The sequence below is a fragment of the Mus caroli genome, unplaced genomic scaffold, assembly GCF_978045245.1.
Source record: "Mus caroli unplaced genomic scaffold, Mus_caroli_1 scaffold_11, whole genome shotgun sequence".
Taxonomy (NCBI): Eukaryota; Metazoa; Chordata; class Mammalia; order Rodentia; family Muridae; genus Mus; species Mus caroli.
This window is the reverse complement of record NW_028227266.1, coordinates 35,382,940-35,409,883: the sequence shown is the minus strand read 5'-3', so window position 1 is coordinate 35,409,883 and position 26,944 is coordinate 35,382,940. Positions and strand designations below refer to the sequence as shown.

Here is a 26,944-nt window from a genome sequence, read left to right as displayed (position 1 = left end):
CCACAGGATTTGAAACTAAAGCTTCTCCTATTAGAGCCCTGTCAATGCGATCATTACCCTCGGCCAGAGGCCCAGGAAGACCAGAGTGAGACCGTATGTGACCAATATAAAACGGATTTTTCGGGGCAAGAATGATGTTTTGCAATTCTGAAAATAAGGATCCTGATGGCGTATTGAAGTTAAACGTGCCACAGGTTTCTAATAAGGGTACTGATTGAGCAACATATAAACTGTCAGTAAAAATATTAAAAGCCTCATGTACAGACTGAAAGACCTTTAGCACTGCTGTTAATTCGGCTAGCTGAGCCGAGAGACCAGGAGTCTCTACGATAACCTGTTGATCATTAATAAGATATCCAGCTCGCCCTTTAGAGGAGCCATCAGTAAAAATCAATAGAGCATTATTTAAAGGCTGTAAAGAAGTCATCTTAGGAAATATCATATCATGTACATTTAAAAATTTTATTAACCTATCTTGAGGGTAGTGGTTGTCTATAATTCCACTAAACCCTATTTGTGCAAGCAACCAATCTGTACTATGCTGTTTCAGCCAAGTGTCTTGACTTACGCTGTAAGGCTGAACAATGATATCTGGCTCTTTTCCGAAATAAGTCAATGCCTGCCTTCTTCCAGTGATAGCCATCTGAGCCACTGCTTCGTGATATGGCAAGATATTACGTTTGGGAGAAATCCTTGAATGTATCCACATTATAGGAAATTTTTGCCATAGCAGTCCCGTAGGCACATGAGTTGTATTAAAAATTAACAGGTGCAGCGGCAGGGAGTAATCTATATAGGTAACGAATTGCTCTTCAATAGACTTTTCCACTAGTTGTAAGGCCAGCAATCCTTCTGAGGTTAGTGATCTAGGGGAAGTGGGATCAGAACTCCCTTTAAGAATATCAAATAAAGGTTTTAACTCCCCTGTAGTAAGCTTTAAATAGGGGCGAAGCCAATTAATATCACCCAACAATTTTTGAAAATCATTTAAGGTCTTTAAGTTATCTCTACGAATAACGATCTTTTGGGGAAAAACAGCTTGATCAGTGAGTCTAAAACCCAAATAATTATAAGGATCCTGAGTTTGTACCTTTTCAGAAGCAATTTGCAATCCCTTATCAGCTAGGGCTTTTTGTAAACCTTTATAACACAAAAGCAATTCTTGGGGGTCCTTTCCCGCCATCAAGACATCGTCTGTGAAATGAACGATGTAAATATTTGGCCATTGTTGTCTAACAGGCTGAATTGCTTTCGCCACAAACCTTTGACATAATGTGGGACTATTAGCCATCCCCTGCGGAAGGACTGTCCATTAATATCTTTTCATGGGTTCCTTGAAATTTACAGAAGGAACACTAAAAGCAAATCTCTCACAATCCTTTGGATGCAAAGGGATGGTAAAGAAACAATCTTTCAAATCTATAACAATCTTATAATATCCCTTAGGAATGGCCACTGGGGAGGGGAGCCCCGGTTGTAAGGTTCCCATAAGTACCATGGTCTCATTAACTTTTCTTAAATCTTGTAACAGTCTCCATTTTCCAGATTTCTTTCTGATAATGAAAATGGGTGTATTCCAGGGAGAGTGAGACTCTACCAAATGTCCTGCTTCTAACTGCTCCTGCACTAGCAAAGAAGCGGCCTCTATTTTCTCTTTAGGTAAAGACCACTGATCTACCCACACCGGAATATCATTACGCCATTGAATTTTTTCCGCGTGGGATGCAGGCAAGATAGTGGTCGCTATTGAAAATACTTTAAACCTCTCATGTTAGAGTGGGGTTTAAGATCCTTAAAGGTCTTAATTCCCTGTCCTTTTTTTACTAGTTCACGAGCAGGCAGGAGTCCCTGCCTGAATGTCTGTCCAGTCACCATCTCCTTAGAACTGCACAGAACAACACCCATCTGTGACAACAGATCTCTTCCCCACAGGGTCACAGGCAAATTTGACATAACATACGGCTGAATCTTTCCTGATTTCCCTTCCTCATCTCTCCAGGTTAGCAATTTGGAACTACGTTTTGGGTTACTGGCGTACCCAATTCCTTGAAGATGAGTCAAGGAAGCAGTCAAGGGCCAGTTTGAGGGCCAGTCCTGCCCTCTAATAATTGTTACGTCGGCCCCGGTATCTATTAATCCTTCAAAGCCTTTTCCATCAAGAGTCAATTTAAGGTTAGGTCTCTGATTTGTGATGGATTTCACCCAATTTACGCCCGAGGAGTCAAAATTATTTTGTCCTTCCTCACTTTTAAAGAATCTATACAGTGACTGGCGTAAAGGGATCAAAGTAAGTTGAGCAATTTTTTGATTAGCAGGTATAGTTATAACACCACGAGGGCAAGCGGCTATGATTTTAAGTTCTCCCTCATAACCATTATTTATAACACCTGGAAAAATCTGCAGGCCTTCTACAATAGAACTGCTTTGTCCCAAGAGAAAGCCACAGGTTTCTGTGGGCAGTGGTCCAAAGACTCCGGTAGGCAGAGTTTGGACTCCCATTTCTGGGGTTAATACTGCGTGGACAGTGGAACAGAGGTCCAGTCTTGCATTTCCTGGGTTTGACCTGACAAGTTCAAGAACTGATCTTGTTGGCTGGGCAGCAGATTTATGGCCCCATAAGCTGTCCTCTTTGAGTAACTCGGGGCCTGGGGCTGACCCCTTTCCTCGTTTCCCGGCACCGGGCGGCTCAAAACCCTTGGTTTATGCTTACAATCTTTTGCCCAGTGGCGGCCCTTCCCACACTTGGGACAAATTCCTGGGGTACGGCCTGTTTGTCTACCCTTGGCGCCCTTGTTCTTAGGACAATTACTTCTAAAATGATCCAAACTTCCACAATTAAAGCATGCATTATTTTCTCGTTTCCTCGAGAACATTGCTTGCGCATGGGTTCCCTGCGAGAACTCGCAGGAAGGCCCGATGTCTGCGCAAAGACGAACATATCCCGCCAAATCTGTCTGTCCCTTATGCGGTTGAATTGCAGCTCGGCAAGTTGCGTTAGCATTCTCATAAGCCAGCTGCATAACAAAGGGACTACCTGTGTCTGGACTTCCAAGGATTCTACTAGCGGAAATCAACAGCCTGTCCACAAAGTCCTGATATGGTTCATCAGAACCCTGCCGAATGCTAGCTAAACTTCCACTAGTATCTCCTTTAACTGGCAACTTTCCCCAAGCACGGCGTGCGGCTGTCGCAACTTGCACGTACACTGCAACGGGAAAATCAATCTGATTTGTCTGTCCCTCATATGGACCCTCTCCTAAAAGCATGTTGCTATCCCAGTCTGGGTTACCAGCGTGAGCATTAGAAGCAGCAGTTTTCTTACTGGCGTCTCGCCATTCAGAATCCCAAAGCAAGAAATCTCCTCCTGACAGGGTAGCCTTGGACAGAGTCTTCCAATCTGAGGGGGTTAAGTTTGACTCCGCCACTGTGTCCAGTAATGCTTGAGTGAATGGGGCTGAAGGACCATATTGCACAACAGCTGCCTTTAACTCTTTTAACAACTTGAAATCCAAGATCTGGTAATGTCTGGTCCTAGCATCTTGCTGATCAACTGCCTCGACCACAGGAAAGGCCAGCGTATTAGACGAATTCTGTCTTTTCCCACGAGTCTGACTCACAACTCTTTCTAGCGGCACCTGGTGAACTACAGAAGAGTTACTCTTCTCCGATTCTGAGATCTTTTTTAGTTCCCGAAGCTCATTAGTCAGCCTCTGAAGCTTAATTTCAAATTCTAACTCAATTAGCCGTGTGTCCCTATGCGTAGCACCTCCCGAAGTGGTGACTATGGGTGAAGCGGGAGATTCGCAAGAGGACCAATTCTCATTAGGGTAATGGGCCATTCCTCTATCTGAGTGATTTTTGTTAAAATTCAGTCCATCATCAGAGTTTCCACAATTATCAATTTTTGAGTTAAGAAGATCTTTTCCTGAGGAGGCCTTCTCTGATAGGCACTCCTCCTGAGATACCACAAGCTCCGCCTGAGGGCAATTTAGCCCTGGGGAAGTTGCATCTTTTATAGCATCATTTACAAGCGCCCAGAGACCTAGGGTAAAATTATCTGTCTGAGCGATATTCAGGGCCTCACCAACTTTCTCCCAGGTTCCACAATCTATCGTTTCTTCTTCTTTGAACCATGGACAACAGCTATCTATCTTATCTAAAAAATTTCTTACTAATTGTACTTCAAGCCTTACTCCTTTTTCCTTAAGCAACTCCTGAAAACTAAACACAATCGCCTGATCCATGATTTTGAACCCTTCTTTCTTCCACCTAAGCAGTTTTCTAAAAAACTGCGGCACACCGCCTGTCTCCGTATCTAGTTCCGATTTACGAACTGCTGACCCCAAGCAGAACCAGTGTTGGGTCAGCACTGCTTCAAACTTGTTCGTATCCTACCGCATCCCCAGCAACACTTTCAAAACTGAAATTTTTTAGGCTAGCGCTAGCATGTGTACCTGTCCGTTGCTCCGATGCTCCTCCGATACGAAGATTCTTTCCTTTCTTGTGGAGCTCCACACAGCAGTCGTTTCTCTTAGCATCTCTCTGCCATTCTTCAGGTCCCAGTTCTGGCGCCAACTGTTGCGGCCCGCCCGCGGTCCACAACATGAACGGTTCACTGAGAATGGCAGTTCCCTGCAAAGAGAGGAATCTAGTCGGGGCGGAAGAAACAATGGAGTCAAGACAACATTCGGATCAAGACTCCATTTAATATTTCCAAACACTCAGTTTATAAAGGAAGGGGGAGGGAACCCAATTTCCCGCCAAGTAACTCAGGGTCCAGTAGCAGGACGAACACGTGTGTGCCTCCAGGCAGCAAGGGCAGGTTCCAGCAGTGGGCGTGGCAGGACGAATGAGCCGGTAGCTCCACCCTTGAGCAGGCAGGTTCCAGGCTGGGGGGAAGGGAGGCCACAGTCTGGTATATTACTTTCCTTCGTATACTCCTGGTAAATTCAAAACTGCAAATTTGAGCTACTGTGGTAGTGATCCCTGGAACATCCTGTTTGCAAGGTCTTTAAAAGATTAAGGAAAAGAATATTCTTTAGCTGTATTAGTTTAGTTCTAACACATCAAAAAACTAGTTCTTCTTCAAGATTAGCAGAGGTGAGTCTCAAGAAGAATCAGCAACAAGTTGATTAAGAGATTTTAAAAAATGCAAGTTTTTCTGGTCTGAATCTACTGTATCTATCCATGTGTGTTAATAATAGGAGCTATGATATTCAATAACTCAGAACTGCAGCAGGGTTTCTATCCTACTGTGGAGCTCATAGGTTTTCAATTTTTGTGGATAACTGTACTGAAATTTTGGAAAGGGTTTCATTGAATCTATATTCTGCTTTGGTATGATGACCTCACGGGAGATCTTCTCATTATTTAGTATCATCACTCTTACTCAGTATCTTAAATTCCTCACTGACCGGTGTCCTTCACATACAGTAAGGAGATGATAAGAGTGCAGTTTATGCTGGCTTAATTGCACCTATCTGTGAAAATTCTGACAGATAGAAAAATAATACATTACATGCAGGTGAAAAATGATTTACATGGGATATTCATGATGTTGACTTGCATATATGTTGCATTAGCAATTAAAGGAGATATGATGCTTTCTAGTGGAGGATGTACAGAAGAGGACAGATTTTTAAATTATACTTTCAAAAACTTGTTATTAGTGCAAAATAAGAAACAGTATGAACAATAATAAAATGCAACTCTAGTGTTGATTTACTATATCATTTGAAGAACTATTTTCCACAATTTGACAAAAAAAAATACATTCTAAGAAAAAAATGGGAAAAGCAGCCAAGGATTTCATTAACATTATTTTAAAATAGTACACATATTAGAAATGGTAAAATCCTGTTGTGACTTCATCCAGCTGTACTTTAGATTTATTTATGCATATCTGTCCATCTGAATAAGATGCTAGTGAAAGCAGTATCTATTGAAAATTTTAAAGTGAATGTGCTTTTGTAATTTATACAGAAGACACCTGAGTATCTTCATTATAAGCAAACCAAAAAAAGTAAGGAAAGCATTGTTCTAATGTCACATTCTCTCTAAGTTAAGGAAAAAGACAATGCAACCAAAAGATCTTTAAGATTTTGCCCTTTGTTCATTGGATATTCTCTTTATTTACATTTCAAATGTTATCCTCTTTCCTGGATGTTTTGTCCTTTTTAATAGAATAGGTACATACACACTGAGAATGATCAGACTGAAAGAATCACCAAACCTGACCTTTCTTACATAATAAAATTGCAAATCTCACAAATATTTGTAGGTTCCAAAAAATGGAGATATTGGCTTACCTTTACTGGAAAGAGTGTGTACATGGATGTTCATGGGTACAGGTAACTTTGATAATTACCAGACATTAAGACTCTGACATAACTATATTTCATATCTACTTAATTGTCTATCTGCTTCAGTATCTAACTATTCAGCCATCTTTTCTGTGTCTATTTACATTGAATAAAATATCTGGGGCTACCAGTTAACCCAAATAATTCATAGGCTTCTGTGATTTCATGTTTGGTTCCACAAAGGAAAAGATGATTGGTACCTCAATTTGGTTAATTTAATATTTTGTTTTACACATTAAAACAAGTAAGGGATATTTAAGAGCTACTGTGGTTTACAATTTTTTAAAGAGTACATATATTTCAAATGAAACAAATCAATTTACTTGAAATTAATTTTTCTGCATGGATTATCTATAATGTTTTGCAGCCCTAGGAGAATATCTTGCAGGATTTCAAGTAAGTGTAAGAGGTCATACTTTGGGACTTTTTAAAGACAGTAATAGTAACCATTTAAAGACAGTAACAGTAACATTCCCTGGGGTATGATTATGGTTGGACCAGAAGGAAAACCTTTTGAAGACAGTATATTTTTTAAGTAATAATACAATGTTTTGAGAATATCTAAAAAACAAAAAACAAACACAAAAAACCCCACAGACTCTTCAGTTGCTTTAAAATATTTCATCAATATATACCAATAAGGGGATGATTAGATACTATTTAAAATCAATGGAGTCCAATATATGGACATATGTTGAATTCTTATCCTCTCTCTTCAATTCAATCCAATATCAGAGGGATGAACTAAAGCTAAAGAGTTCAGCAAATAGCCAGAGAGAAAGCTTTATCCAAAAACTAAATGAGAACATGAGAAAGAGTTTCTTGAAGAAGGATTCATAAAGACAAGTGATATGTCAATTTATTTCATTATTGTAATGTATAAAAATACCTCCTGGTAGAAAGGCCAATTTTAAGTGTCACAGTTCTATTGAGTTTGCAGAGACAAAGAAATAAGTTAAAAACTTCCTGGAATTTAATGAAAATGTTGACATATCATACTCAAACTTATGGGACACAATGAAAGCATTACTAAGAGGAGAATTCATAGCACTAAGTGCTCTGGAAAAGAAACTGGAGAGATTTTACACTAACAACATAACAGAACACTTGAGAGCTCTAGAACAGAAAGAAGCAAACTCACCCAAGAGGAGTAGAAGGCAGGAAATAGTCAAACTCAGGGCCAAAACCAACCAAACAGAAACAAAAAAAACAATACAAAGAATTAACAAAATCAGAAGCTGGTTCTTTGAGAGAATCAACAAGATAGATAAACCCCTAGCCAAACTAAATAAAGGGCCGAGAAGCAGAATCCAGATTAACAAAATCAAAAATGAAAAGGTAGACATAACAACAGAAATGGAGTATATTCAAAAATCATTGTATCCTACTATAAAAACCTATACTCAACAAAACTGGAAAATCTAGATGAAAGGGATGGTTTTCTAGACAGATACAATATACCAAAGTTAAATCAAGAGCAGGTAAACTATATAAACAGGCCCATATCACACAAGGAAATAGAAGAAGTTATTAAAAATCTCCCACCCCCACCCCCCCAAAAAAGCTGCCCAGAGCCAAATGGATTTAGTGCAGAATTCTACCAGACCTTCAAAGAAGACCTATTACTCATTTTCCTCCAACTATTTCATAAAATAGAAAGAGAAGGAACACTACCTGACTCTTTCTATGAAGCCACAATTACTCTAATACCTAAGCCACACAAGGACCCAACCTAAAAAGACAACTTCAGATCAATCTTGCTTATGAAAATCAATGCAAAAATAAAATTCTTGCCAATCGAATTCAAGAACACCAACACAATCAAGTAGGCTTCATCCCAGGAATACAAGGTTGGTTTAATATAGGAAAATCCATTAATGTAATCTACTATATAAAAAACTCAAAGAAAAAAATCACATGATCATCTCCTTACATGCAGAAAAAGCACTTGACAAAATACAACACCCCTTCATGTTAAAAGTATTGCAGACATCAGGAATTCAAGGCCCATACCTAAACATAATAAAAGAAATGTACTGCAAACCAACAGCCAATATAAAATTAAATGGAGACATACTTGAAGCAATCCTGCTGAAATTGAGGACCAGGATGCCTATTCTCCCCATATCTATTTAATATACTACTCAAAGTGATAACTATAATAATAAGACAACACAAAGAGATCAAGGGGATACAAACTGGCAAAGAAGAAATAAAGGTATCACTATTTAGACCTTAGATGAAATGCCCAACAGTAGGTAGAGGAAACTTCTAGAGCCCATCTCCAGCAGGAAGAGAGGGCATCAAATGAGGGATGGTTGCCATCCCACCGTCACATCTCTGACCCTTAATAGTTTCCGTCTGAAAGAATTACAGGGATGGAAATGGAGAGGAGCCTGAGGAAAAGAAGGTCCAGCAACAAGCACAAAGTGGGATCCAACTCAAGGGGAGGTCCCAAGGCCTGACACTGAGGCTATGGAGCGCTCACGAAAAGGAATCTATCATGACTGCACTCCGAAAGACCCAACAAGCAGCTGAAAGAGTCAGATGCAGATATTTGCACCCAACCAATGGACAGAAGCAGCTTACCCCTGTTGTTGAATTACGGAAGGCTGGAAGAATCTGAGGAGAAGTGTGATCCTGTAGGAGGACCAGCAGTCTCAATTAATCTGGAGTCCTGAGCTCACAAACACTGGACCACCAAACAGGCAGTATACACCATCAGATAAGAAGCCCCCAACACACATAGAGTGGAAGATTTCCAGGTCTGTTCATTCAGAGATGATGCAGCTAACCCTCAAAAGACTGGACACTCCAGGGAGTTTAAAGGTCAGGTGGTGTTGGGGGGCATCCACATGGAGATGGGGTACAGGAGTAGGTATGGGATGTGGAACACTCAGAGGGTGTACAGGGGGAGGGGATAAAATATGGAGTATAAATAAAAAAAATAATTTTTTAAAAAAATATCCTTCACCTAAGAAAACCTTCTGAATCCTGATTAATGTACTTTTCTTGCATGGTTTAAGCTCCATAAATTTGAAATATATCCTGCTTATAATGTGTTTCCAAGTGAATACATTTTGTCTGCAGTCTTCATAATAAAAATACACACATTTTATAAATCAGCAATTTTAGACTATTGAAGGTTTATTTTTCAAAAATTGTAATGTTTTACACTTGATAAAATGTTTTGAATTTTTTACATATGAATATTTCATGTATACTATTAAATATATAACTTCAGGCCAAGCTTATTTCTCTGCAAAATTGGCATTGTATATATTTATCATAAGTAGTAACATGAGACGTAGAAAGACTTGTGCATAACAAAACCTATAACTCATTAAGCATATTTTCTGCTATATCTTCCTATAGCTCATTTGACCTCTTCACCAGTGTTTATAAGCCCTGTTTGTAACCTATATTCCTGTCATATATACTTATTTAAACACATTATGGATATACCCAAAAGATGTTCCAACATATAACAAGAACATATGCTCCTCTATGTTCATAGCAGCCTTACTTATAATAGCCAGAACCTGGAAACAACCCAGATGTCTCTCATTGAAAGAATGGATGCAGAAAATATGGTACAGTTAGACAATGGAGTACTACTCAGCTATATTAAAAATGATGGCTTCATGATTTTTGCAGGCAAATGGATGAAACTAGAAAATACTATTCTGAATGAGGTAACCCTGTCACAAAAGGACACCCATGGTAAGTAGTCACTGGTAAGTGGACATTGGCCCAAAAGCTTAGAATAACCAGGATACAACTCATAAACCATATGAAGCTTAACAAGAAGGAAGACCAAAGTGTGGATGTTTCAATCCTACTTAGAAGAGGGAACAAAATAATCATGGGAGGCAAAGGGAGGGAAGGACCTAAGTGGGAGAGGGAGGAGGAAAAATGGGTGCAGAACCAGGTATGGCAAGAGACAGTAGAGAAGTCCTGAGGGTCAGGGAAATTAAGAGAATATGTAACAGTGTAGGGTTGGAAACTCAGAGTAGCCACCAGAAAGTCCCAGGTGCCGAGGAAGCGGAAGCGAGAGGTTCCGAGGACCCATCGGGGTTGACATTAGCCAAAATCCCCAACATAGGGGAGATAGAACCTGCAGAGATGACCTCTGATAGATAGGCTCTGTCCCCAGTTGAGAGATGGGGCCACCCACCCATCTCAAAATTTTTATCAAGAATTGTTCCTGTCTAGAGCAAACATAGGGACAAAAATTGGAGCAGAGATTAAAGAAAGTCCATCCAGAGACCACCCCACATTGGGATCCATCCCATTGGGAAATTGTAAATAGGGTAACAGTAAGAAGTGACCTATATTTTGACTTTTATGAAGTCTCTTTTTATACTTTGACCATAATTTAACTATGATTTTTAATTTTACCTAAAGTATCAGAATCCACAACTTGAAGTTTTTTCTTATAACTGGAGCTGTGTCTTATAATGAGCTCCACAGTTTCTGAACGGGGCTATGAGACTGCCCCTTTAGTTTTTTGCCTTACCTGCTTCTTAGTGAGCAGAGTCCCATCCTTGTGAAACTTTGATTTACACTCATTTTTCCAATGTCTTCCTTTGCCACATCGCGGGCAGGGATCCGAAGGAACGTTTTTCTTATTTCCTGAGAGATTCTTACGATCTTTTCTCAGGTGCCCCGGTTTTTTACAACTGAAACATTTAATTCCATACGTAGCGCTGAATTTCTTCCCTTTCCTTGCTACAGCATAAGCTATCCCCTGTATTACGGCCAGTGAGGCATCTACACATGCTTTAATATAATCTTGTAGGGAACTTGTCTTATGGATTGGTCTGTTCAGGTCTTGGCACAAGGTATTCACGTACTCCCAAGCCAATTGTTTTATTAATATATCAGTCTCTTCCGAGGGAGGAAGCATCCTACCTACTCTCTTCCAATCCTCTAAAGTTAAGCTTCCCTCCTCTGAAACCAGGGACTGATTTTTTGCACGAAATTATAAAATTTATCTGAGACCTTTAGGCCTCTGCTAGACAAAATGTGCTTTAAAACTGACAGAAACAACCTCTTCCCTTTTAACTTTTACTGCCCCATAATAAAACTTACTCGTCTCTTAACTGATGTACATATCAGCCCGTCTGCAGCAAGGTCATGCGAGATCCTATCTTTGCCTGAGAAAATAAAGAATAGAAAGAAAAAAGAAAGAAAAAGAAAGACTAACCTGCTCTGGTGTCCCAGTTTGAGGCACCAAATCTGCCACAGACCCTCTGGGTCCCTGTGTCTGCGTAGAACGAGTCTCTAGAGTAGGTGGGCAAAGTTTAGGATTAAATTGACAAACAGACGCACACAAGAGAGGTGTTGAATATGAATGTAATGTCTTGGTCGAACATAAGACTATTTTATATTACAGCGAATTATCAGGAGCTACAAATCACAATAAGACAAGGTACACTGAAATTTACAAGATAAAAAAGGAAGGAATTTGAAATGTTTACAAAAGAGATAAGCAGCCCTGCCTAGGATCAGCCTAGTGCCAGGCAGGAATTTCACACTTTAGTGTTAATTGCACCAGGGGATTTTAACTCTTGACAGGCTTCAGGAATAATGTAGTGTCATGGACCTCGGAATTCCTAGACCTTATTAATTCTTATCTTGTTTGGAGAATTCCCATTATCAGGATAGTATATCAACTTGCTCTTGGCATGGAATGTAGTTTGTAGTAAAGATTTCTATCTCAGTGAGATTCCCAGACTCTTTCTGCAAACCAATTGAGTTAATGGCTCTGTCTTTTGTAATGCTTAATTAGTTACCGAATAGGTTAAACTCCTTGCTGTTATCTGGGATCTTGGAACACTGGGAGAGGCTTTAGCTATGTTAGAATTCAATCTTAAAAGGCATTTATAATAAGGTAATACTAAATAGAGAGCACGTGGATCCATACACTAGACTAACGAGGGAGTGGAAAATTAATTTATGGTTTAAATAGATTAGAGAGAGTGCCAGACTCCAGGAAGAGAGCTTCCTTGAAACTCTTTTGCTTCATGAGACAGCTTCCAAGCTTTCGCTTTGTCAAACTGACTCGACCAAAGTACGTGGCATTGCCTGGTAACTTTTCATAGAGTTTTGCTGAAGTCACAGACTCTTCAGTTGGGCCTGGGTGCAGAGTCTTGCATATCTGCACAAGAGACAGCATGACATGTTGTTATGTCATGGAGCATAGTTAAGATGTGGGCTTCCATGACTGTTAATGGTTGCTAGGTATGAGGATTGTTTGTATAATTTTTTATTATTATTTCATGTTCCTCTTTTGGTAAATATTTGCCTGCCAAGATTATTGGGGAAGATTCTCCCTGTTAAAGTTAATGATTTCATGATAATTAGAAACTGGGGGGTGAGGGTGTGCTCATATTCTTCAGCAAAGTGGTAATGCTGAGACCATTCAGAACACCCCTTAAGGCTGTGGGAACAAACTCTAAAAACTTAGAGTTCAAGATCATAAATATTTCAACTATGCAGAATATAAGAATGCAATATGAATTGTATGAGGAATTTCATTGACCTAAAAGAACAAATGCACCTCTACATTAATGAGCCAGTGTGTCAGAAAGATATTAAGAAAGGAGATAAGAGATTTAGGGAGTGATGATTTCAGGGTAGGATCCCACCCACCTAATCTCATTGTGTATGTTTTCAAAGGCAGGTATATTCTGAATACAAGGTCAGCCTGAGACGTAGTGATCTCAGTGTAAGATCCTACCCAGTTAAACTTATTGTTTATACTTACAAAGTCACACAGATATCTAAGTTCAATTACTAGTTTCAAAATGTACTTACAATCTTTTCTAAGAATCAGGGACTACAGTCATAAAATGTTGATTCATGGGAAAATCAAAAGGGAACCTGGGATGGAGGATTAATTTGATATGTAAATAAAAGACTGGGCTCTTTTCTGTAAGAGCTGGACTATCTAAATCTTTCTAGATAGCAATCTCAAGCAGAAGACAGGGCTGTCAGCTTTAACCCTCAAATTTACTTTGAGTCCTTTTTGCCACTCCCAAACATCTCTTCCTCAGAAACCCTCTCACCACACTGAGGCTGGTACTCAGTACCTGTGGATTGTTAGAGGGAGATAAAAATAGGGCATAAAGTTCACATCTTTGCCTTTGTACTATATGTATATTATATTATCTTGCCATTGGGGCAGGTTGATTTTTTACACAGACAGACAAGACATTCAGAAAATGGCAGTAGGAGATTGAAATATGAAATATAGACATCATGAGCCACAGATTGCAAATGGACAGGTTTAACACCTCCAGATCACTGTCCACAAGGCTCTATTTATCAGCACTTTCCTAACATAAACTTGTGTTTAACCCTTGCAAAGCCAAATGGAAATTAAATTAGTGCTGAGTTAAGATTCTCATACCTGGTGTATGCTGACTGGTTGTTGGTCGAGTGTTTGAGAGATCTCGGTAATCCAGATTAATTGAGACTGCTGGTCCTCCTACAGGATCACACTTCTCCTCAGATATGTTCAGTCTTCCCTAATTCAACAACAGGGGTAAGCTGCTTCTGTCCATTGGTTAGGTGTAAATATCTGCATCTGACTCTTTCAGCTGCTTGTTGGATCTTTCAGAGTGCAGTCATGATAGATCCATTTTGGTGAGTGCTCCAGAGCCTCAGTAATAGTGTCAGGCCTTGGGACCTCCCCTTGAGCTGGATCCCACTTAGTGCCTGTTGCTGGACCTTCTTTTCCTCAGGCTCCTCTCCATTTCCATCCCTATAATTCTTTCAGACAGGAACAATTATGGGATGTGACTGTGAGATGGCAACCCCATCCCTCATTTGATGTCCTGTCTTCCTGCTGGAGGTGGGCTTTGTAAATTTCTTCTCCCTACAGTTGGGTGTTTCATCTAAGGTCCCTCCCTTTGATTCCTGAGAGTCTCTCACCTCCCAGGTCTCTGGTGCATTATCAGGTGTTCCACCAACCTCCCCCCAACACACATACAATAGAGGACTTCCTGGTCTGTGTTCATTCAGAGATGATATACCTAACCCTCAAGAGTCTGGAGGCCCCAGGGAGTTTAGAGGTCAGGAGGGGTAGGAGTGGGATCATCCATGTGGAGATGGGGTGGGGTGGGGAGGAGGTGTGGGATGTGGAGCAGTTGGATGGTAGATGGGAGTGTGGGGAATGGACTATGGAGTGTAAAAATTAACTTAAAAATAAATTTTAAAATAAAAAGTTTCTCATATCTGGACACTAGCCACCATCTTGCTTTGCTGACTCTATGAACATGTAATTTTCATTCCAATATCTCACCCTTGATTCCTTGGACTCCTTTCTCAATAGCCAATACATATGGACTTATATCCAATAAAATATAGTTATGTGTCAGAAAAAAAAATAGCCATCAGCAAAAGTAAATTTAATATTGTGTCTTTTGACCATTAGGTGGCATAGATCATACATAGCATCATAGAAATAAGATGTTTCTATGATATATGTAGCATTATCTTGTAAATTTAAAATATAAGTCTGAATATTTTATGCCTATCTACTTAATAAAAAGAGTTTTCCAAAATTAATCAAAAAAGGATACACTTCATTAATGTTTTAATCATCTCTTTTACATAAACAATAAAAATAAATCATTAATATCTGACATCTCCAAAATAAATAATTGAAATAGAAAATCAGAGTAAATGTGTTAGGCTTATATTTTATTTTCAAATGTTTGAAAGATTTCTAATAGGCTTTTCCCCTAATACAGGATGCCTTTTCCCACCCAAATCTATCTCACAAGGAAAAATGTGTTCAAAGGTTTTCTCATCAAGAAATGATATATGCACATATAAGAAAATATTAAGTACTCATACATGATTAGTGGACTGTTCATGTTAAGAAAAGGAAACAGAATGTCACAAGTATGTGGTCATTCTTTACCTACAAAACATGAAGTGTGTGACTTTAGTCACCAAAGTCATTCTGGCATAGATTTTACACATGGCATAGACAACACAAATGGCCAGTAATATATCAGCATCCAGTATTGTTTCAGATATCAGAGGGGTGATAATGAACAGTATACTTGCTAAAAGCTTGCTTGCTGCTGCTGTGTCACCATCTTCTTCTTTTTCTTCTTCTCATTCTCCTTCTTCTCCTTCTCCTTCTTTCTTCTTCTTCTTCTTCTTCTTCTTCTTCTTCTTCTTCTTCTTCTTCTTCTTCTTCTTCTTCTTCTTCTTCTTCTTCTTCTTCTTCTTCTTCGAAATCAGTGTTTGGATGGCATTTTGAAAATAATCCTTTCTTTCTCAAGAAGCATAGATTTATTTGTGTTCACTACACCTATTTTTTTTGTTCTCCAAGTCATAGTGCATCAATCCCTCTTTCAGGTAAACAACATGAGTCACTTTAGAAAACTGCCACTTATCTATGTGAAATTATTATTCACTGAACTAAAATCAAATTTCTTTACATAAAATTTCATCTTTCCAAGGTTTCAGAGTCTTTTTTTAAGGTTTGAACTATTTTATTTTACAACGTCAATATTTTTTTATTTTTAGATATTTTATTTATTTACATTTCAAATATTATACCCTTTCCTAATTTCCCCTCCGAAAATCCCCTATCCCTTCCCTCTGCCCCTGCTCCCCAACCAACCCACTCCCTTTCCTGGTCCTGGAATTCTCCTATATGAGGGAATAGAGCCTTCACAGGACCAAGAGCCTCTACTTCCATTGATGATCGACTAGGCCATCCTCTGCTACATATATAGCTAGAGCCACAAGTACCACCATGTGTTTTCTCTGATTGATTAGTTACAAGAAGCTCTGAGGGTACTGGTTAATTCCTATTGATGATCCTCCTATGGGGCTTCAGACCCCTTCAGCTCCCTGGGTCCTTTCTGTGGCTCCTTCTTTGGGGGAACCTGTGCTCCATCTGATGCATCACTGTGAGCACCCATCTGTATTTGCCAGGCACTTGTAGAGCTTCACAGGAGACAGCTATATCAGGCTCCTGTAAGCAAGCTCTTTTTGGCATCTGCCAAGTCTCTGGGTTTTGTGGTTGTTTGTGGGAGAGATCCCCCAAGTGGGGAAGTCTCTGGATGGTCATACCTTCAGGCTCTGTTCCAAACTTTGTCTCTGTAACTCTTTCAATGGGTATTTTGTTCCCAATTCTAAGAAGGAATGAAGTATCCACACTTTGGTTTTCCTTCTTCTTGAGTTTCATGTGTTTTACAAATTTTATCTTGGGGATTCTAAGTTTCTGGGCTAGTATCCACTTATCAGTGAGTGTATATCATGAGTGCTCCTTTGTGACTGGGTTACCTCACTCAGGATGATATGCTTCAGATCCATCCATTTGCCTAAGAATTTCATAAATTCATTGTTTTTAATAGCTGAGTAGCACTCCATTGTGTAAATGTATCATATATTCTGTATCCATTCTTCTGATGAGGGACATCTGGGTTTTTCCAGCTTCTGGCTACTATAAATGAGGCTGCTATAAACATAGTGTAGCATGTGTCCTTATTACAAGTTGGAAGATCTTCTGGTTACATGCACAGGAGAGGTATTGCTGGATCTTCGTGTAGTACTATGTCTAATTTTCTAAGGAACCGCCAAACTGATTTCCAAAGTGGTTGTACCAGCTTGCAATCCCACCAGAAATGGAGGAGTGTTCCTCTTTCTCCACATCCTTGCCATCATCTGTTGTGACATGAATTCTTAATTTTAGCCATTCTTATTGGTGTGAGGTGGAATCTCAGGGTTGTTTTGATTTGCATTTCCCTGATAATTAAGGATGTTGAACAGTTTTTCAGGTGCTTCTCATCCATTCAGTATTTCTCGATTGAGAATTTATTGTTTAACTCTGTACACCATTTTTTATAGGGTTGTTTGGTTTTTTTGAGTCCAGCTTCCTGAGTTCTTTGTATATATTGGATATAGTCCCCTATCTGATTTAGGATTTGTAAAGATCCTTTCCCAATCTGTTAGTGGCATTTTTGTCTTATTGAGAGTGTCTTTTGCTTACAGAAGCTTTGCAATTTTATGAGGTCCCATTTGTTGATTCTCGATCTTACAGCACAAGCCATTGCTGTTCTGTTCAAATTTTTCCCCTGTGCCCATATATTTGAGACTTTCCCCCCACTTTCTCCTCTATAAGCTTCAATGTCTCTGGTTTTATGTGGAGTTCCTTGATCCACTTAAAATTGAGCTTTGAACAAGGAGATAAGAATGGATCAATTCCCATTCTTCTACATGATAACTGTCAGTTGTGCCAGCACCATTTGTTGAAAATGGTGTTTTTCCACTGAATGCTTTTAGCTTCCTTGTCAAAGATCAAGTGACCATAGGTGTGTGGGTTCATTTCTGGGTCTTCAATTCTATTCCATTGATCTACCTGTCTTTCAATGTACCAGTACCATGTAGTTTTAATCACAATTGCTCTGTATTACAGCTTGAGGTCAGGCATAGTAATCCTGCCAGAGGTTCTTTTATTGTTGAGAATAGTTTTTGCTATCCTAGGTTTTTTATTATTCCAGATAAATTGCAAATTGCCCTTTCTAACGTTGTGAAGAATTGAGTTGAAATTTTGAAGGGGATTGCATTGAATCTGTAGATTGCTTTAGGCAAGATAGCCATTTTTACTCTATTAACCCTGCCAGTCCATGACTATGGGAGATCTTTCCATCTTCTGAGATCTTCTTTGATTTCTTTCTTCAGAGACTTGAAGTTCTTATCATACAGATCTTTCACTTGCTTAGTTAAAGTTACGCCAAGTTATTTTATATTATTTGTGACTATTGTGAAGTGTGTTGTTTCCCTAATTTCTTTCTCAGCATGTTCATCCTTTGTGTAGAGAAAGGCCACTGATTTGTTTGAGTTAATTTTATATCTAGATACTGCACTGAAGCTGATCATCAGGTTTAGGAGTTCTCTGGTGGAATTTTTAGGGTCACTTATATATACTATCATATCATCTGCAAATAGTGATATTTTGACTTCTTCCACTCCATGCCGGGCATGGTGGTGCACACCTTTAATCCCAGCACTTGGGAAGCAGAGGCAGGCAGATTTCTGAGTTCAAGGCCAGCCTGGTCTACAAAGTGAATTCCAGGACAGCAAGGAGTACAGAGAAACCCTGTCTCAACAACAAACAAACAAACAAACAAAACAACAACAACAACAACAACAACAACAACAAAAAAGACTACTTCCTTTCCAATTTGTATCTCCTTGACCTTCTGTTGTAGAATTGCTCTGGCTAGGACTTCAAGTACTATATTGAATAGGTAGAGAGAAAATAGGCAGCCTTGTCTAGTCTCTGAATTTAGTGTGATTGCTTTAAGTTTCTCTCCATTAATTTGATGTTGGCTACTGATTTGCTATAGATTGATTTTTATTATATTTAGGTATGGGCCTAGAATTCCTGATCTTTCCAAGACTTTTATTATGAATGGGTGTTGGATTTTGTCAAATGCTTTCTCACCATCTAATAAGATGATCATGTGGATTTTGTCTTGGAGTTTGTTTATATTGTGGATTATGTTGATGGATTTCCATATATTAAACAATGCCTGCACCCCTGGGATGAAGCCTATTTGATCATGATAGATGATCATTTTGATATGTTCTTGGATTCGGTTTGTGAGAAATTTATTGAGTATTTTTGCACTGATACTCATAAGGGAAATTGATCTGAAATTCTCTTACTTTATTGTGTCTTTATGTAGTTTAGGTATCAGAGTAATTGTGGCTTCATAGAATGAATTGGGTAGACTACCTTCTCTTTCTGTTTTGTGAAATATTTTGAGGAAAATTGGAATTAGGCCTTCTTTTAAGGTCTGATAGAGCTCTACACTAAACCTATCTGGTCCTGGGCTTTTTTTGGTTGGGAGACTGTTAATGACTGCTTCAATTTCTTTAGAGTATATGGGGCTATTTAGATCGTTAATCTGATTCTGATTTAACTTTGGTACCTGGTATCTGTCTAGAAAATTGTCCATTTTATCCAGGTTTTCTAGTTTTGTTGAGTATAGCCTTTTGTAATAGGACCTGATGATACTTTGGATTTCCTCAGATTTTCTTGTTATATCCCCCTTTTCATTACTGATTTTGTTAGTTAGGATACTCTCTCTTCCTATGCCCTCTAGTCAGTCTGGCTAAGGGTTTATCTATCTTGTTAAGTTTCTCAAAAAACAGCTCCTGGTTTGGTTGATTCTTTGAATAGTTCTTTTTTGTTTACACTTGGTTGATTATACCCCTGACTTTGATTATTTCCTGCTTTCCATCCCTCTTGGTTGAATTTGCTTCCTTTTGTTCTGGAGCATTTATGTGTGCTGTCAAGCTGTTAGTGTGTACTCTCTCTAGTTTCTTTTTGGTGGCACTCAGAGCTATGAGTTTTTCTTTTAGGACTACTTTCATTGTGTCCCATAAGTTTCAGTATGTTATGGCTTCATTTTCATATAACTCTAAAAAGTCTTTAATTTCTTTCTTTATTTCTTCCTTGACAAAGTTATCATTGAGTAGAGTGTTGTTAAGCTTCCACGTGTATGTGGGCTTTCTATTATTTATGTTGTTATTGAAGATCAGCCTTAGTCCATGATGATCTGATAGGATGCATGGCATAATTTCAATATATTTTTATCTCTTAAGGCCTGTTTTGTGACCAATTATATGGTCAGTTTTTGAGAAGGTGCTATGAAGTGCTGAGGAGAAGGTATATCCTTTTGTTTTAGGATAAAAGGTTCTGTAGATATCTGTTAAATCCATTTATTTCATAACTTCTGTTAGTTTCACTGTGTCTCTGTTTAGTTTCTGATTCCAAGATCTGTCCATTGATGAGAGTGGGGTGTTATAGTCTCCCACTATTATTGTGTGAGGTGCAATGTATGCTTTGAGCTTTACTAAAGTTTCTTTAATGAATGTGGCTGCCCTTGCATTTGGAGCATACATATTCAGAATTGAGAGTTCATCTTGGAACATTTTACCTTTGACGAGTATGAAGTGCCCCTCCTTGACTTTTTTGGTAACTTTGGGTTGGAAGTCAATTTTATTCAATATTAGAATGGCTATTCCACCTTGTTTCTTCAGACCATTGACTCAGAAAATTGTTTTCCAGCTTTTACTCTGAGGTAGTGTCTGTTTTTGTCCCTTAACTGGGTTTTCTGTATGCAGCAAAATGGTGGGTCCTGTTTGTGTAGCCAGTCTATTAGTCTATGTCTTTTTATTGGGGAATTGAGTCCATTGATATTAAGAGATATTAAGGAAAAGTAATTGTTACTTCCTCTTATTTTTGTTGTTAGAGTTGGGATTCTGTTCTTGTGGTTGTCTTCTTTTAGGTTTGTTGAAGGATTACTTTCTTGCTTTTTCTAGGGTGTAGTTTCTGTTCTTGTGTTGGTGTTTTCCCTTCATTATCCTTTGAAGGGCTGGATTCATGGAAAGATATTTTGTGAATTTGGTTTTCTCATGGATACTTTGGTTTCTCCATCTATGGTAATTGAGTGTTTTGCTGGGTATAGTAGCCTGGGCTGGCATTTGTGTTCTCAGGGTGTGTATAACATCTGTCCAGGATCTTCTGGCTTTCATAGTGTCTGGTGAGAAGTCTCATGTAATTCTGATAGGTGTTCCTTTGTATGTTATTTGACCTCTTTCCCTTCCTGCTTTTAATATTCTATCTTTATTTAGTACGCTTTTTGTTCTGATTATTATGTGTCGGGAGGAATGTCTTTTCTGGTCCAGTCTATTTGGATTTCTGTAGGCTTCATGTATGTTCATGGGCATCTCTCTCTTTAGGTTAGGGAAGTTTTCTTCTATAATTTTGTTGAAGATATTTACTGGCCCTTTAAGTTGAAAGTCTTCATTCTCGTCTATAGCTATTATCCTGAGGTTTGGTCTTCTCATTGTGTCCTGGATTTCCTGGATGTTTTGAGTTAAGAATCTTTTTGCATTTTATATTTTCTTTGATTGTTGTGTCCATGTTTTCTATAGAATCTTCTGCACTTGAGATTATCTCTTCTATCTCTTGTATTCTATTGCTGATATTTGCATCTATGGTTCCTGATTTCTTTCCTAGGATTTGTATCTCCAGAGTTGTCTCCCTTTGTGATTCCTTTATTGTTTCTACTTCTATTTTTAGATCTCAGATGGTTTTGTTCATCACCTGTTGGTAGTATTTTCCTGTAACTCTTTAAGGAATTTTTGTGTTTCCTCTTTAAGGGTTTCTAGCAGTTTATCTGTATAGTCCTGTATTTCTTTAAGGGAGTTATTTATTTTCTTCTTAAAGTCTTCTGTCATCATCATGAGAAGTGGCTTTAGATCCATATCTTGCTTTTCTGGTATGATGATGTATCCAGGACTTACTTTTGTAGGAGACTTTGGTTCTGCTGATGCCAAGTAACCTTGGTTTCTGTTGCTTCTGTTCTTATGCTTGCCTCCTGCCATATGATTATCTCAAGTGCTTGCTGCCCTCAATATATCTAATTGGAACCTGTCCTTTCTATAATCCTGGTTGATTCAGGACTCCTCAGAGTCCACCTTTCTAAGTGATCCTTTGATTCCAGGATTCTGTGAACCTGAGATTCTGGGTTTGTCAGAGTTCTTGGCAGTCAAGCTTCCTCGGAGACGCTGAGGTCCTGGTGTGACCAAGTTCCTGGTATCTTGGGATCCTAAAATCCTAAGATCCTGGGCATGTTACAGTGTCTGGAAGTGGTGTCTTCTCTGGGGACTGTGGGGCTGTCTGGTGTGTTCAAAACCAAGAATACCAGCACTGATCATAAGGAAACTGAGCTGCTGGTCAGGCAGGGCTCCTGTGTCCTTGCTCTTGCTGTCACAGGCCTGTCATGATTGGTTTGGAACAGATGTTGTGTTTCACTCACCAGTGATCCTAAGATCCTGGGTGTGCTAATATGCCTGCAGCGTAGGGAGTCCTCTGAGGACTGTGGGACCATCTGCCACTTTCGCACCCAAGGTGGCCCGGAGATGGCTCTGACTGGAAGGGACCTGCGCCCAGGGTTAGGCAGGTTTCCTGTGTCCCTGCTACTGGCACAGGCCTGTCAGGATTGGTTTGGAACAGATGTTTTGTTCCACTCACCAGTGATTTCAGAATTCTGGTTGTGCTAGGGCATCTGTGATGTGAAGAGTCCTTTGGTTACCATAGGTGTTTCAGAGTTTTTATTTCACTTTTATTATTTCTCATTTTTTGGTTTTGCTTTCTCTAGATTAATTATTTATTTGGACTATTTTTTGGTTTGTGGTTGGTTAATTGATTTTGAGAACACCATCTCCTTATATAGCACATGTTGGCTTGGAATTAAACATGTGGTTCAGGAAGGCCTTGACCTGAGCATTCTCATGCTTTAGACTGCTATGTATCACCACAACTGGCAGTATTTTTGTTTGATTTTTGGTTTTGTTTTTATCACTTTAGGCTCTTAAGAATAGAAAGAAACTGAGACTAGTGATTCATGCCTATAATACTTATTAGCAACTGTAGCTACTGTGTTAAAGATCTATCTGGTCTCCAGAAGAGGTTAAAATCAACTTGCACTAATCAATGAGACTTTGTTTCTGATACAAATGTAAAAAGGCTAATTGTTATATTTAGTTCCATGACAAAACACTTCAAAGCATGTATCACTCCTATATTTAAAATCTGGCACTCAAAGATTGAAAATTACATTTTTACATCTGTGTCACTTACTTAAGTCTACCATTAAAAAATGTTAGTACAACAGACTGGATAGCTTAAACAAGAGTAGTTCAGTTTCTTGCACTCAGGGGTCCAGAATTCCATTGCCAAATCCATTTCTTCTAAGGTTTCTTAGTTTGATTTACAGATCTCTGTGTGTATACTGGGTTGTCATCTGGTACTTCCTATGTGAATGCCTAGTCCTGGTCTATACCTGTTCCCGTTTCCTTTTAGTATAAAGACACCACTCAGAGTGTTTTAAGGATTAGTGTAACACTGAAAATTTACTTATATGAATTTTAAACTAATAACATCATTAAGAGCCTAGTACTGTTTCAGTCAGTCCACTGTCCTGGGAAAAGGAATACCAACAAAAGCTTCTGCAGATATGCATCTGCATATAATAACCATAATAATAATAGAATAACCAATATTCCATGAATAAAGGACCAAATGGAAGTGCACTGAAACCTGAAACAGCAATATCAAAGATTAGTAAGACTTAATGTTGTGTTTCGTATCACTAAGAGACAAAAAAAAAAAAATTCTGCTTTATTTTTATTACAGGGATCCAATTATATGTATATACTCACTCCAGATATAACAAATGACTCAAAACTTTATCCTGTCTTCAGCAATAAGGCTTTAAATATATATAGCATCTTGTGCAGGAATCTCAGGCATAATCACTACCTTCTATGATTTGTTCTTACCTTCATTTCTGGGTATTATTGCTTTCCATTAATGTGTGAGTATGTATATATGTGTGCATGTGTGTGTGTTTGTGTGTGTGTGTGTGTGTGTGTGTGTGTGTGTGTGTGTGTGTGAATGGTCCTATTTCTCCAATAAAAATTCTTTCAGGCTGGATGTACATTCATTGGTGCTTGTCCAACATAAGAAGATATTACATCTAATCACAATAGTACAAAAGGTATGTTTTCTTAAATATTTTAATATATTCTTTGTTCTTTTCTACATATGCTGATTTATATGTGTTACATGTGATAAATTTCATTTGCATTCTAGATTATAGTTTGTATTGATCTTACAACTGTAACAATAAATATATTTACAAAGATATAAATGAATCTTAGTTAACTCCAAGTGTATATTGGTACAAATTCTCCCTCAACTCACTGGTAGTGACAGTAAAACCAATAGCTACGATTAGTTACTTCCACAGATACTAGCAGTGGCAGCTATGTGGAACTGCCAGCATGCCATCATCAACATAGAAGCTGTAAAGCATCGAGTAACAGTGCATGCATATAACCTCAGTACTAATGATGCCACACCGGGCGTGGTGGCGCATACCTTTAATCCCAGCATTTGGGAGGCAGAAACAGGCAGATTTCTGAGTTTGAGTCCAGCCTGGTCTACAAGGTGAGTTTCAGGACAGCTAGGGCTATACAGAGAAACCCTGTCTCGTAAAACAAAACAAAACAAATGCCACACCCACTCCAGTGGAAATTGTGTGACAAGCCCAAAAGCTTGGATGCAGTCCTGAGGCAAAAAGTTTCATGGAAACTAGTCTCCTGGAGCCTTGGCATCCCATAGCACGAATACTCCAAACTTGTCCTTGCGTCATTAGGTGAATGTTTCTGTGTGCTTTCTTTCAGTATCGTTTTATTATAAGTGACTCCAAGGAATGATTTGACAAATAGCTATGTTAGATTGAACTTTGCTTCTTGGCCTTTAACCAATGTCCCAATGTCCTAGGCAGTCCTTGAGCTGACCCTGGGCTTGGAATTTCATAAGAATGTTACTCATTTAGGTGAAATGCCTCCAGTGTTGATAGTAAAATAAGGCATTGCAGTTTGCCAGATAGGAGCTAGAAATCTCAGGGCTAGTTCAACAAAGTAAACTTAGAATAACAGCCGAGTCACTCTCATATGCAGGAATTGTCAATGGTCTAGGAAGAAGGAGGGTTATAGTTTAAGGAGAAACTAGAATATTGCATTATTCATGAAAAAGTTAGCAAGAGCAGAGCCCCCTGGTGCAAGCCTTCACAAGGCTCAGAGGAATAGCATAAATTGTGACTAGGGTGTGAAATTCTCACCTGGCTCCTAGAATGACTGACTTTAGAAAAGGCTGCCTTTTATCTCAGTTGTAACCACTGCCTGGGTCCTGCCAATTTTATATATACATTTCTCTGTTTTGTGTCATTATGCATAAGATAACTTCAATGTACCTTGGCTGATGTGTCACCTAACTTCTTTGTTTTCTATTTCAATATAAGTCTGATGCTCACTTTAAGACATTACAGCACTTTCTCTGATGTCTGTGTCTGTTTATCATTACATTGACTCCTTGTCCAGCTAACTGGGACCCAGAATTCTCTTGTGGGTTGAGGGACTGACTGAGTCCAGTCCATGGCATCAGGAGACAAAGTCAAGAAAATCATAATTTTAAAGCCAACCTGGGATACACAGTGGAATCCTTCTCAAGGCAAACTAAGACATAAATAAGCAGTGAAAGCTACTGAGTGTCAAGGAAATACTGAAAAAGAGAAAGCATGTGAAAAATTACATGTATTTACTAGGAATACAATATTTAAAACACAGTATGTTGTTCTCTTTAAATGTGTATAATTTATTCAATGAGTACCACAACCGTTTTATTAATGGCTGTCCAAAATCTAAGAGTGAGATGACAAAGAGTCTAAACTTGTAGAATCCAGACTCTAACAGACACTCATTCCACTGGTCTTTTCCTTTCCAGAGCTAAATGAAAGCATAAAGTGACAGGACCATGGGATCCCATATAATTCCTACTCGTGTTTCAGTGGACACTGAGAAAATACTGACTAATATCTCATTAGACAAAAATCACCATCCTTTCCACTGAACATGAACCTTTTTTTATTTAAGTTTGTTGTTTTATGAAGTTTAGTGCAAATTGTTCATGGAACTTACATTAGTAAAAAAAAGAACATAGATTGAACTTCAGAGTAAAGGAAAAGAAAGAAAAAGCTTTCTGTTGTTTGCCTGATGTCACCAAGGTTTTTATAGTGCTTATTTATATTCATTTTTTCTTGCAACATCTCAGGACAACCTTATATTAATTATTCTTCACACATTTGTGCACATTCTTTGGATTAGCTTTTTCACATAGCATTTATCTGTTTTTTCCAAACCATTTCTCTTCCTCATCAAGAACTTTGCTGCCTCTAAATCTCTGCTAGGCTCCTCCCTCTACATTTATATTCTATAAGCAATCTTATCTTCAGCCAAGTCATGTGCCACCTCCTCATAAAAAGTCCCTCCTAACAGAAAGTACAAGAAAATAAGACAGTTATTCTCAGTACACTTACATTCTTCCAAGACTTTTTGTGTCATTTTCCCATACAAACTCAAAGATGCAAAAATTCATTTTTCACCACCTTACTAGCCAGTAGTCTTCTGTAATAACACACATCTTCAGCTTTCTACAAAGGTATATTTTTTAATGTTTTACCCAAATCTAATTATCAGAATATCTAAAGTGACATAGAACATAATTGTATATTTGCTTTTTAATATATTTCATCATTTTATATAGAAACTTTTAGAAATTACAAAAGAAAAAGTATAAAAGGGAAAATGCCAAGTGCTAAGAAATGATAGTAATATAATTTATTTGACAAAAAGAAAAGATTCCTTTAACAATAGTTAGTAAACTCATTTAGTCAAATCATTTCTAAGGAAGACATAGAAGGCCCTAATATTCACATACCTCAGGACACCCTCAGGACAATGGGGGAAAAAAATAATATATTTTCCCTGTATCCTGAATGATCTAAACTGTTGTTTCATTTTTAGTCTGCAAGCACAGGAATCACAACAGATTCATCAATTCTTCTTTACAAAACTGATTTTAGACTCTACAGAAAAGGGAAGAGAGAACAGGGCATTTCCTCTAA

At 38.5% G+C, this 26,944-nt stretch overlaps 1 pseudogene; it reads left to right on the top strand.

Moving 5' to 3' along the window:
- The window catches only part of LOC110301523 (glyceraldehyde-3-phosphate dehydrogenase pseudogene), a 318,538-nt pseudogene that overhangs the window by 99,574 nt on the left and 192,020 nt on the right, over nucleotides 1–26,944 (top strand).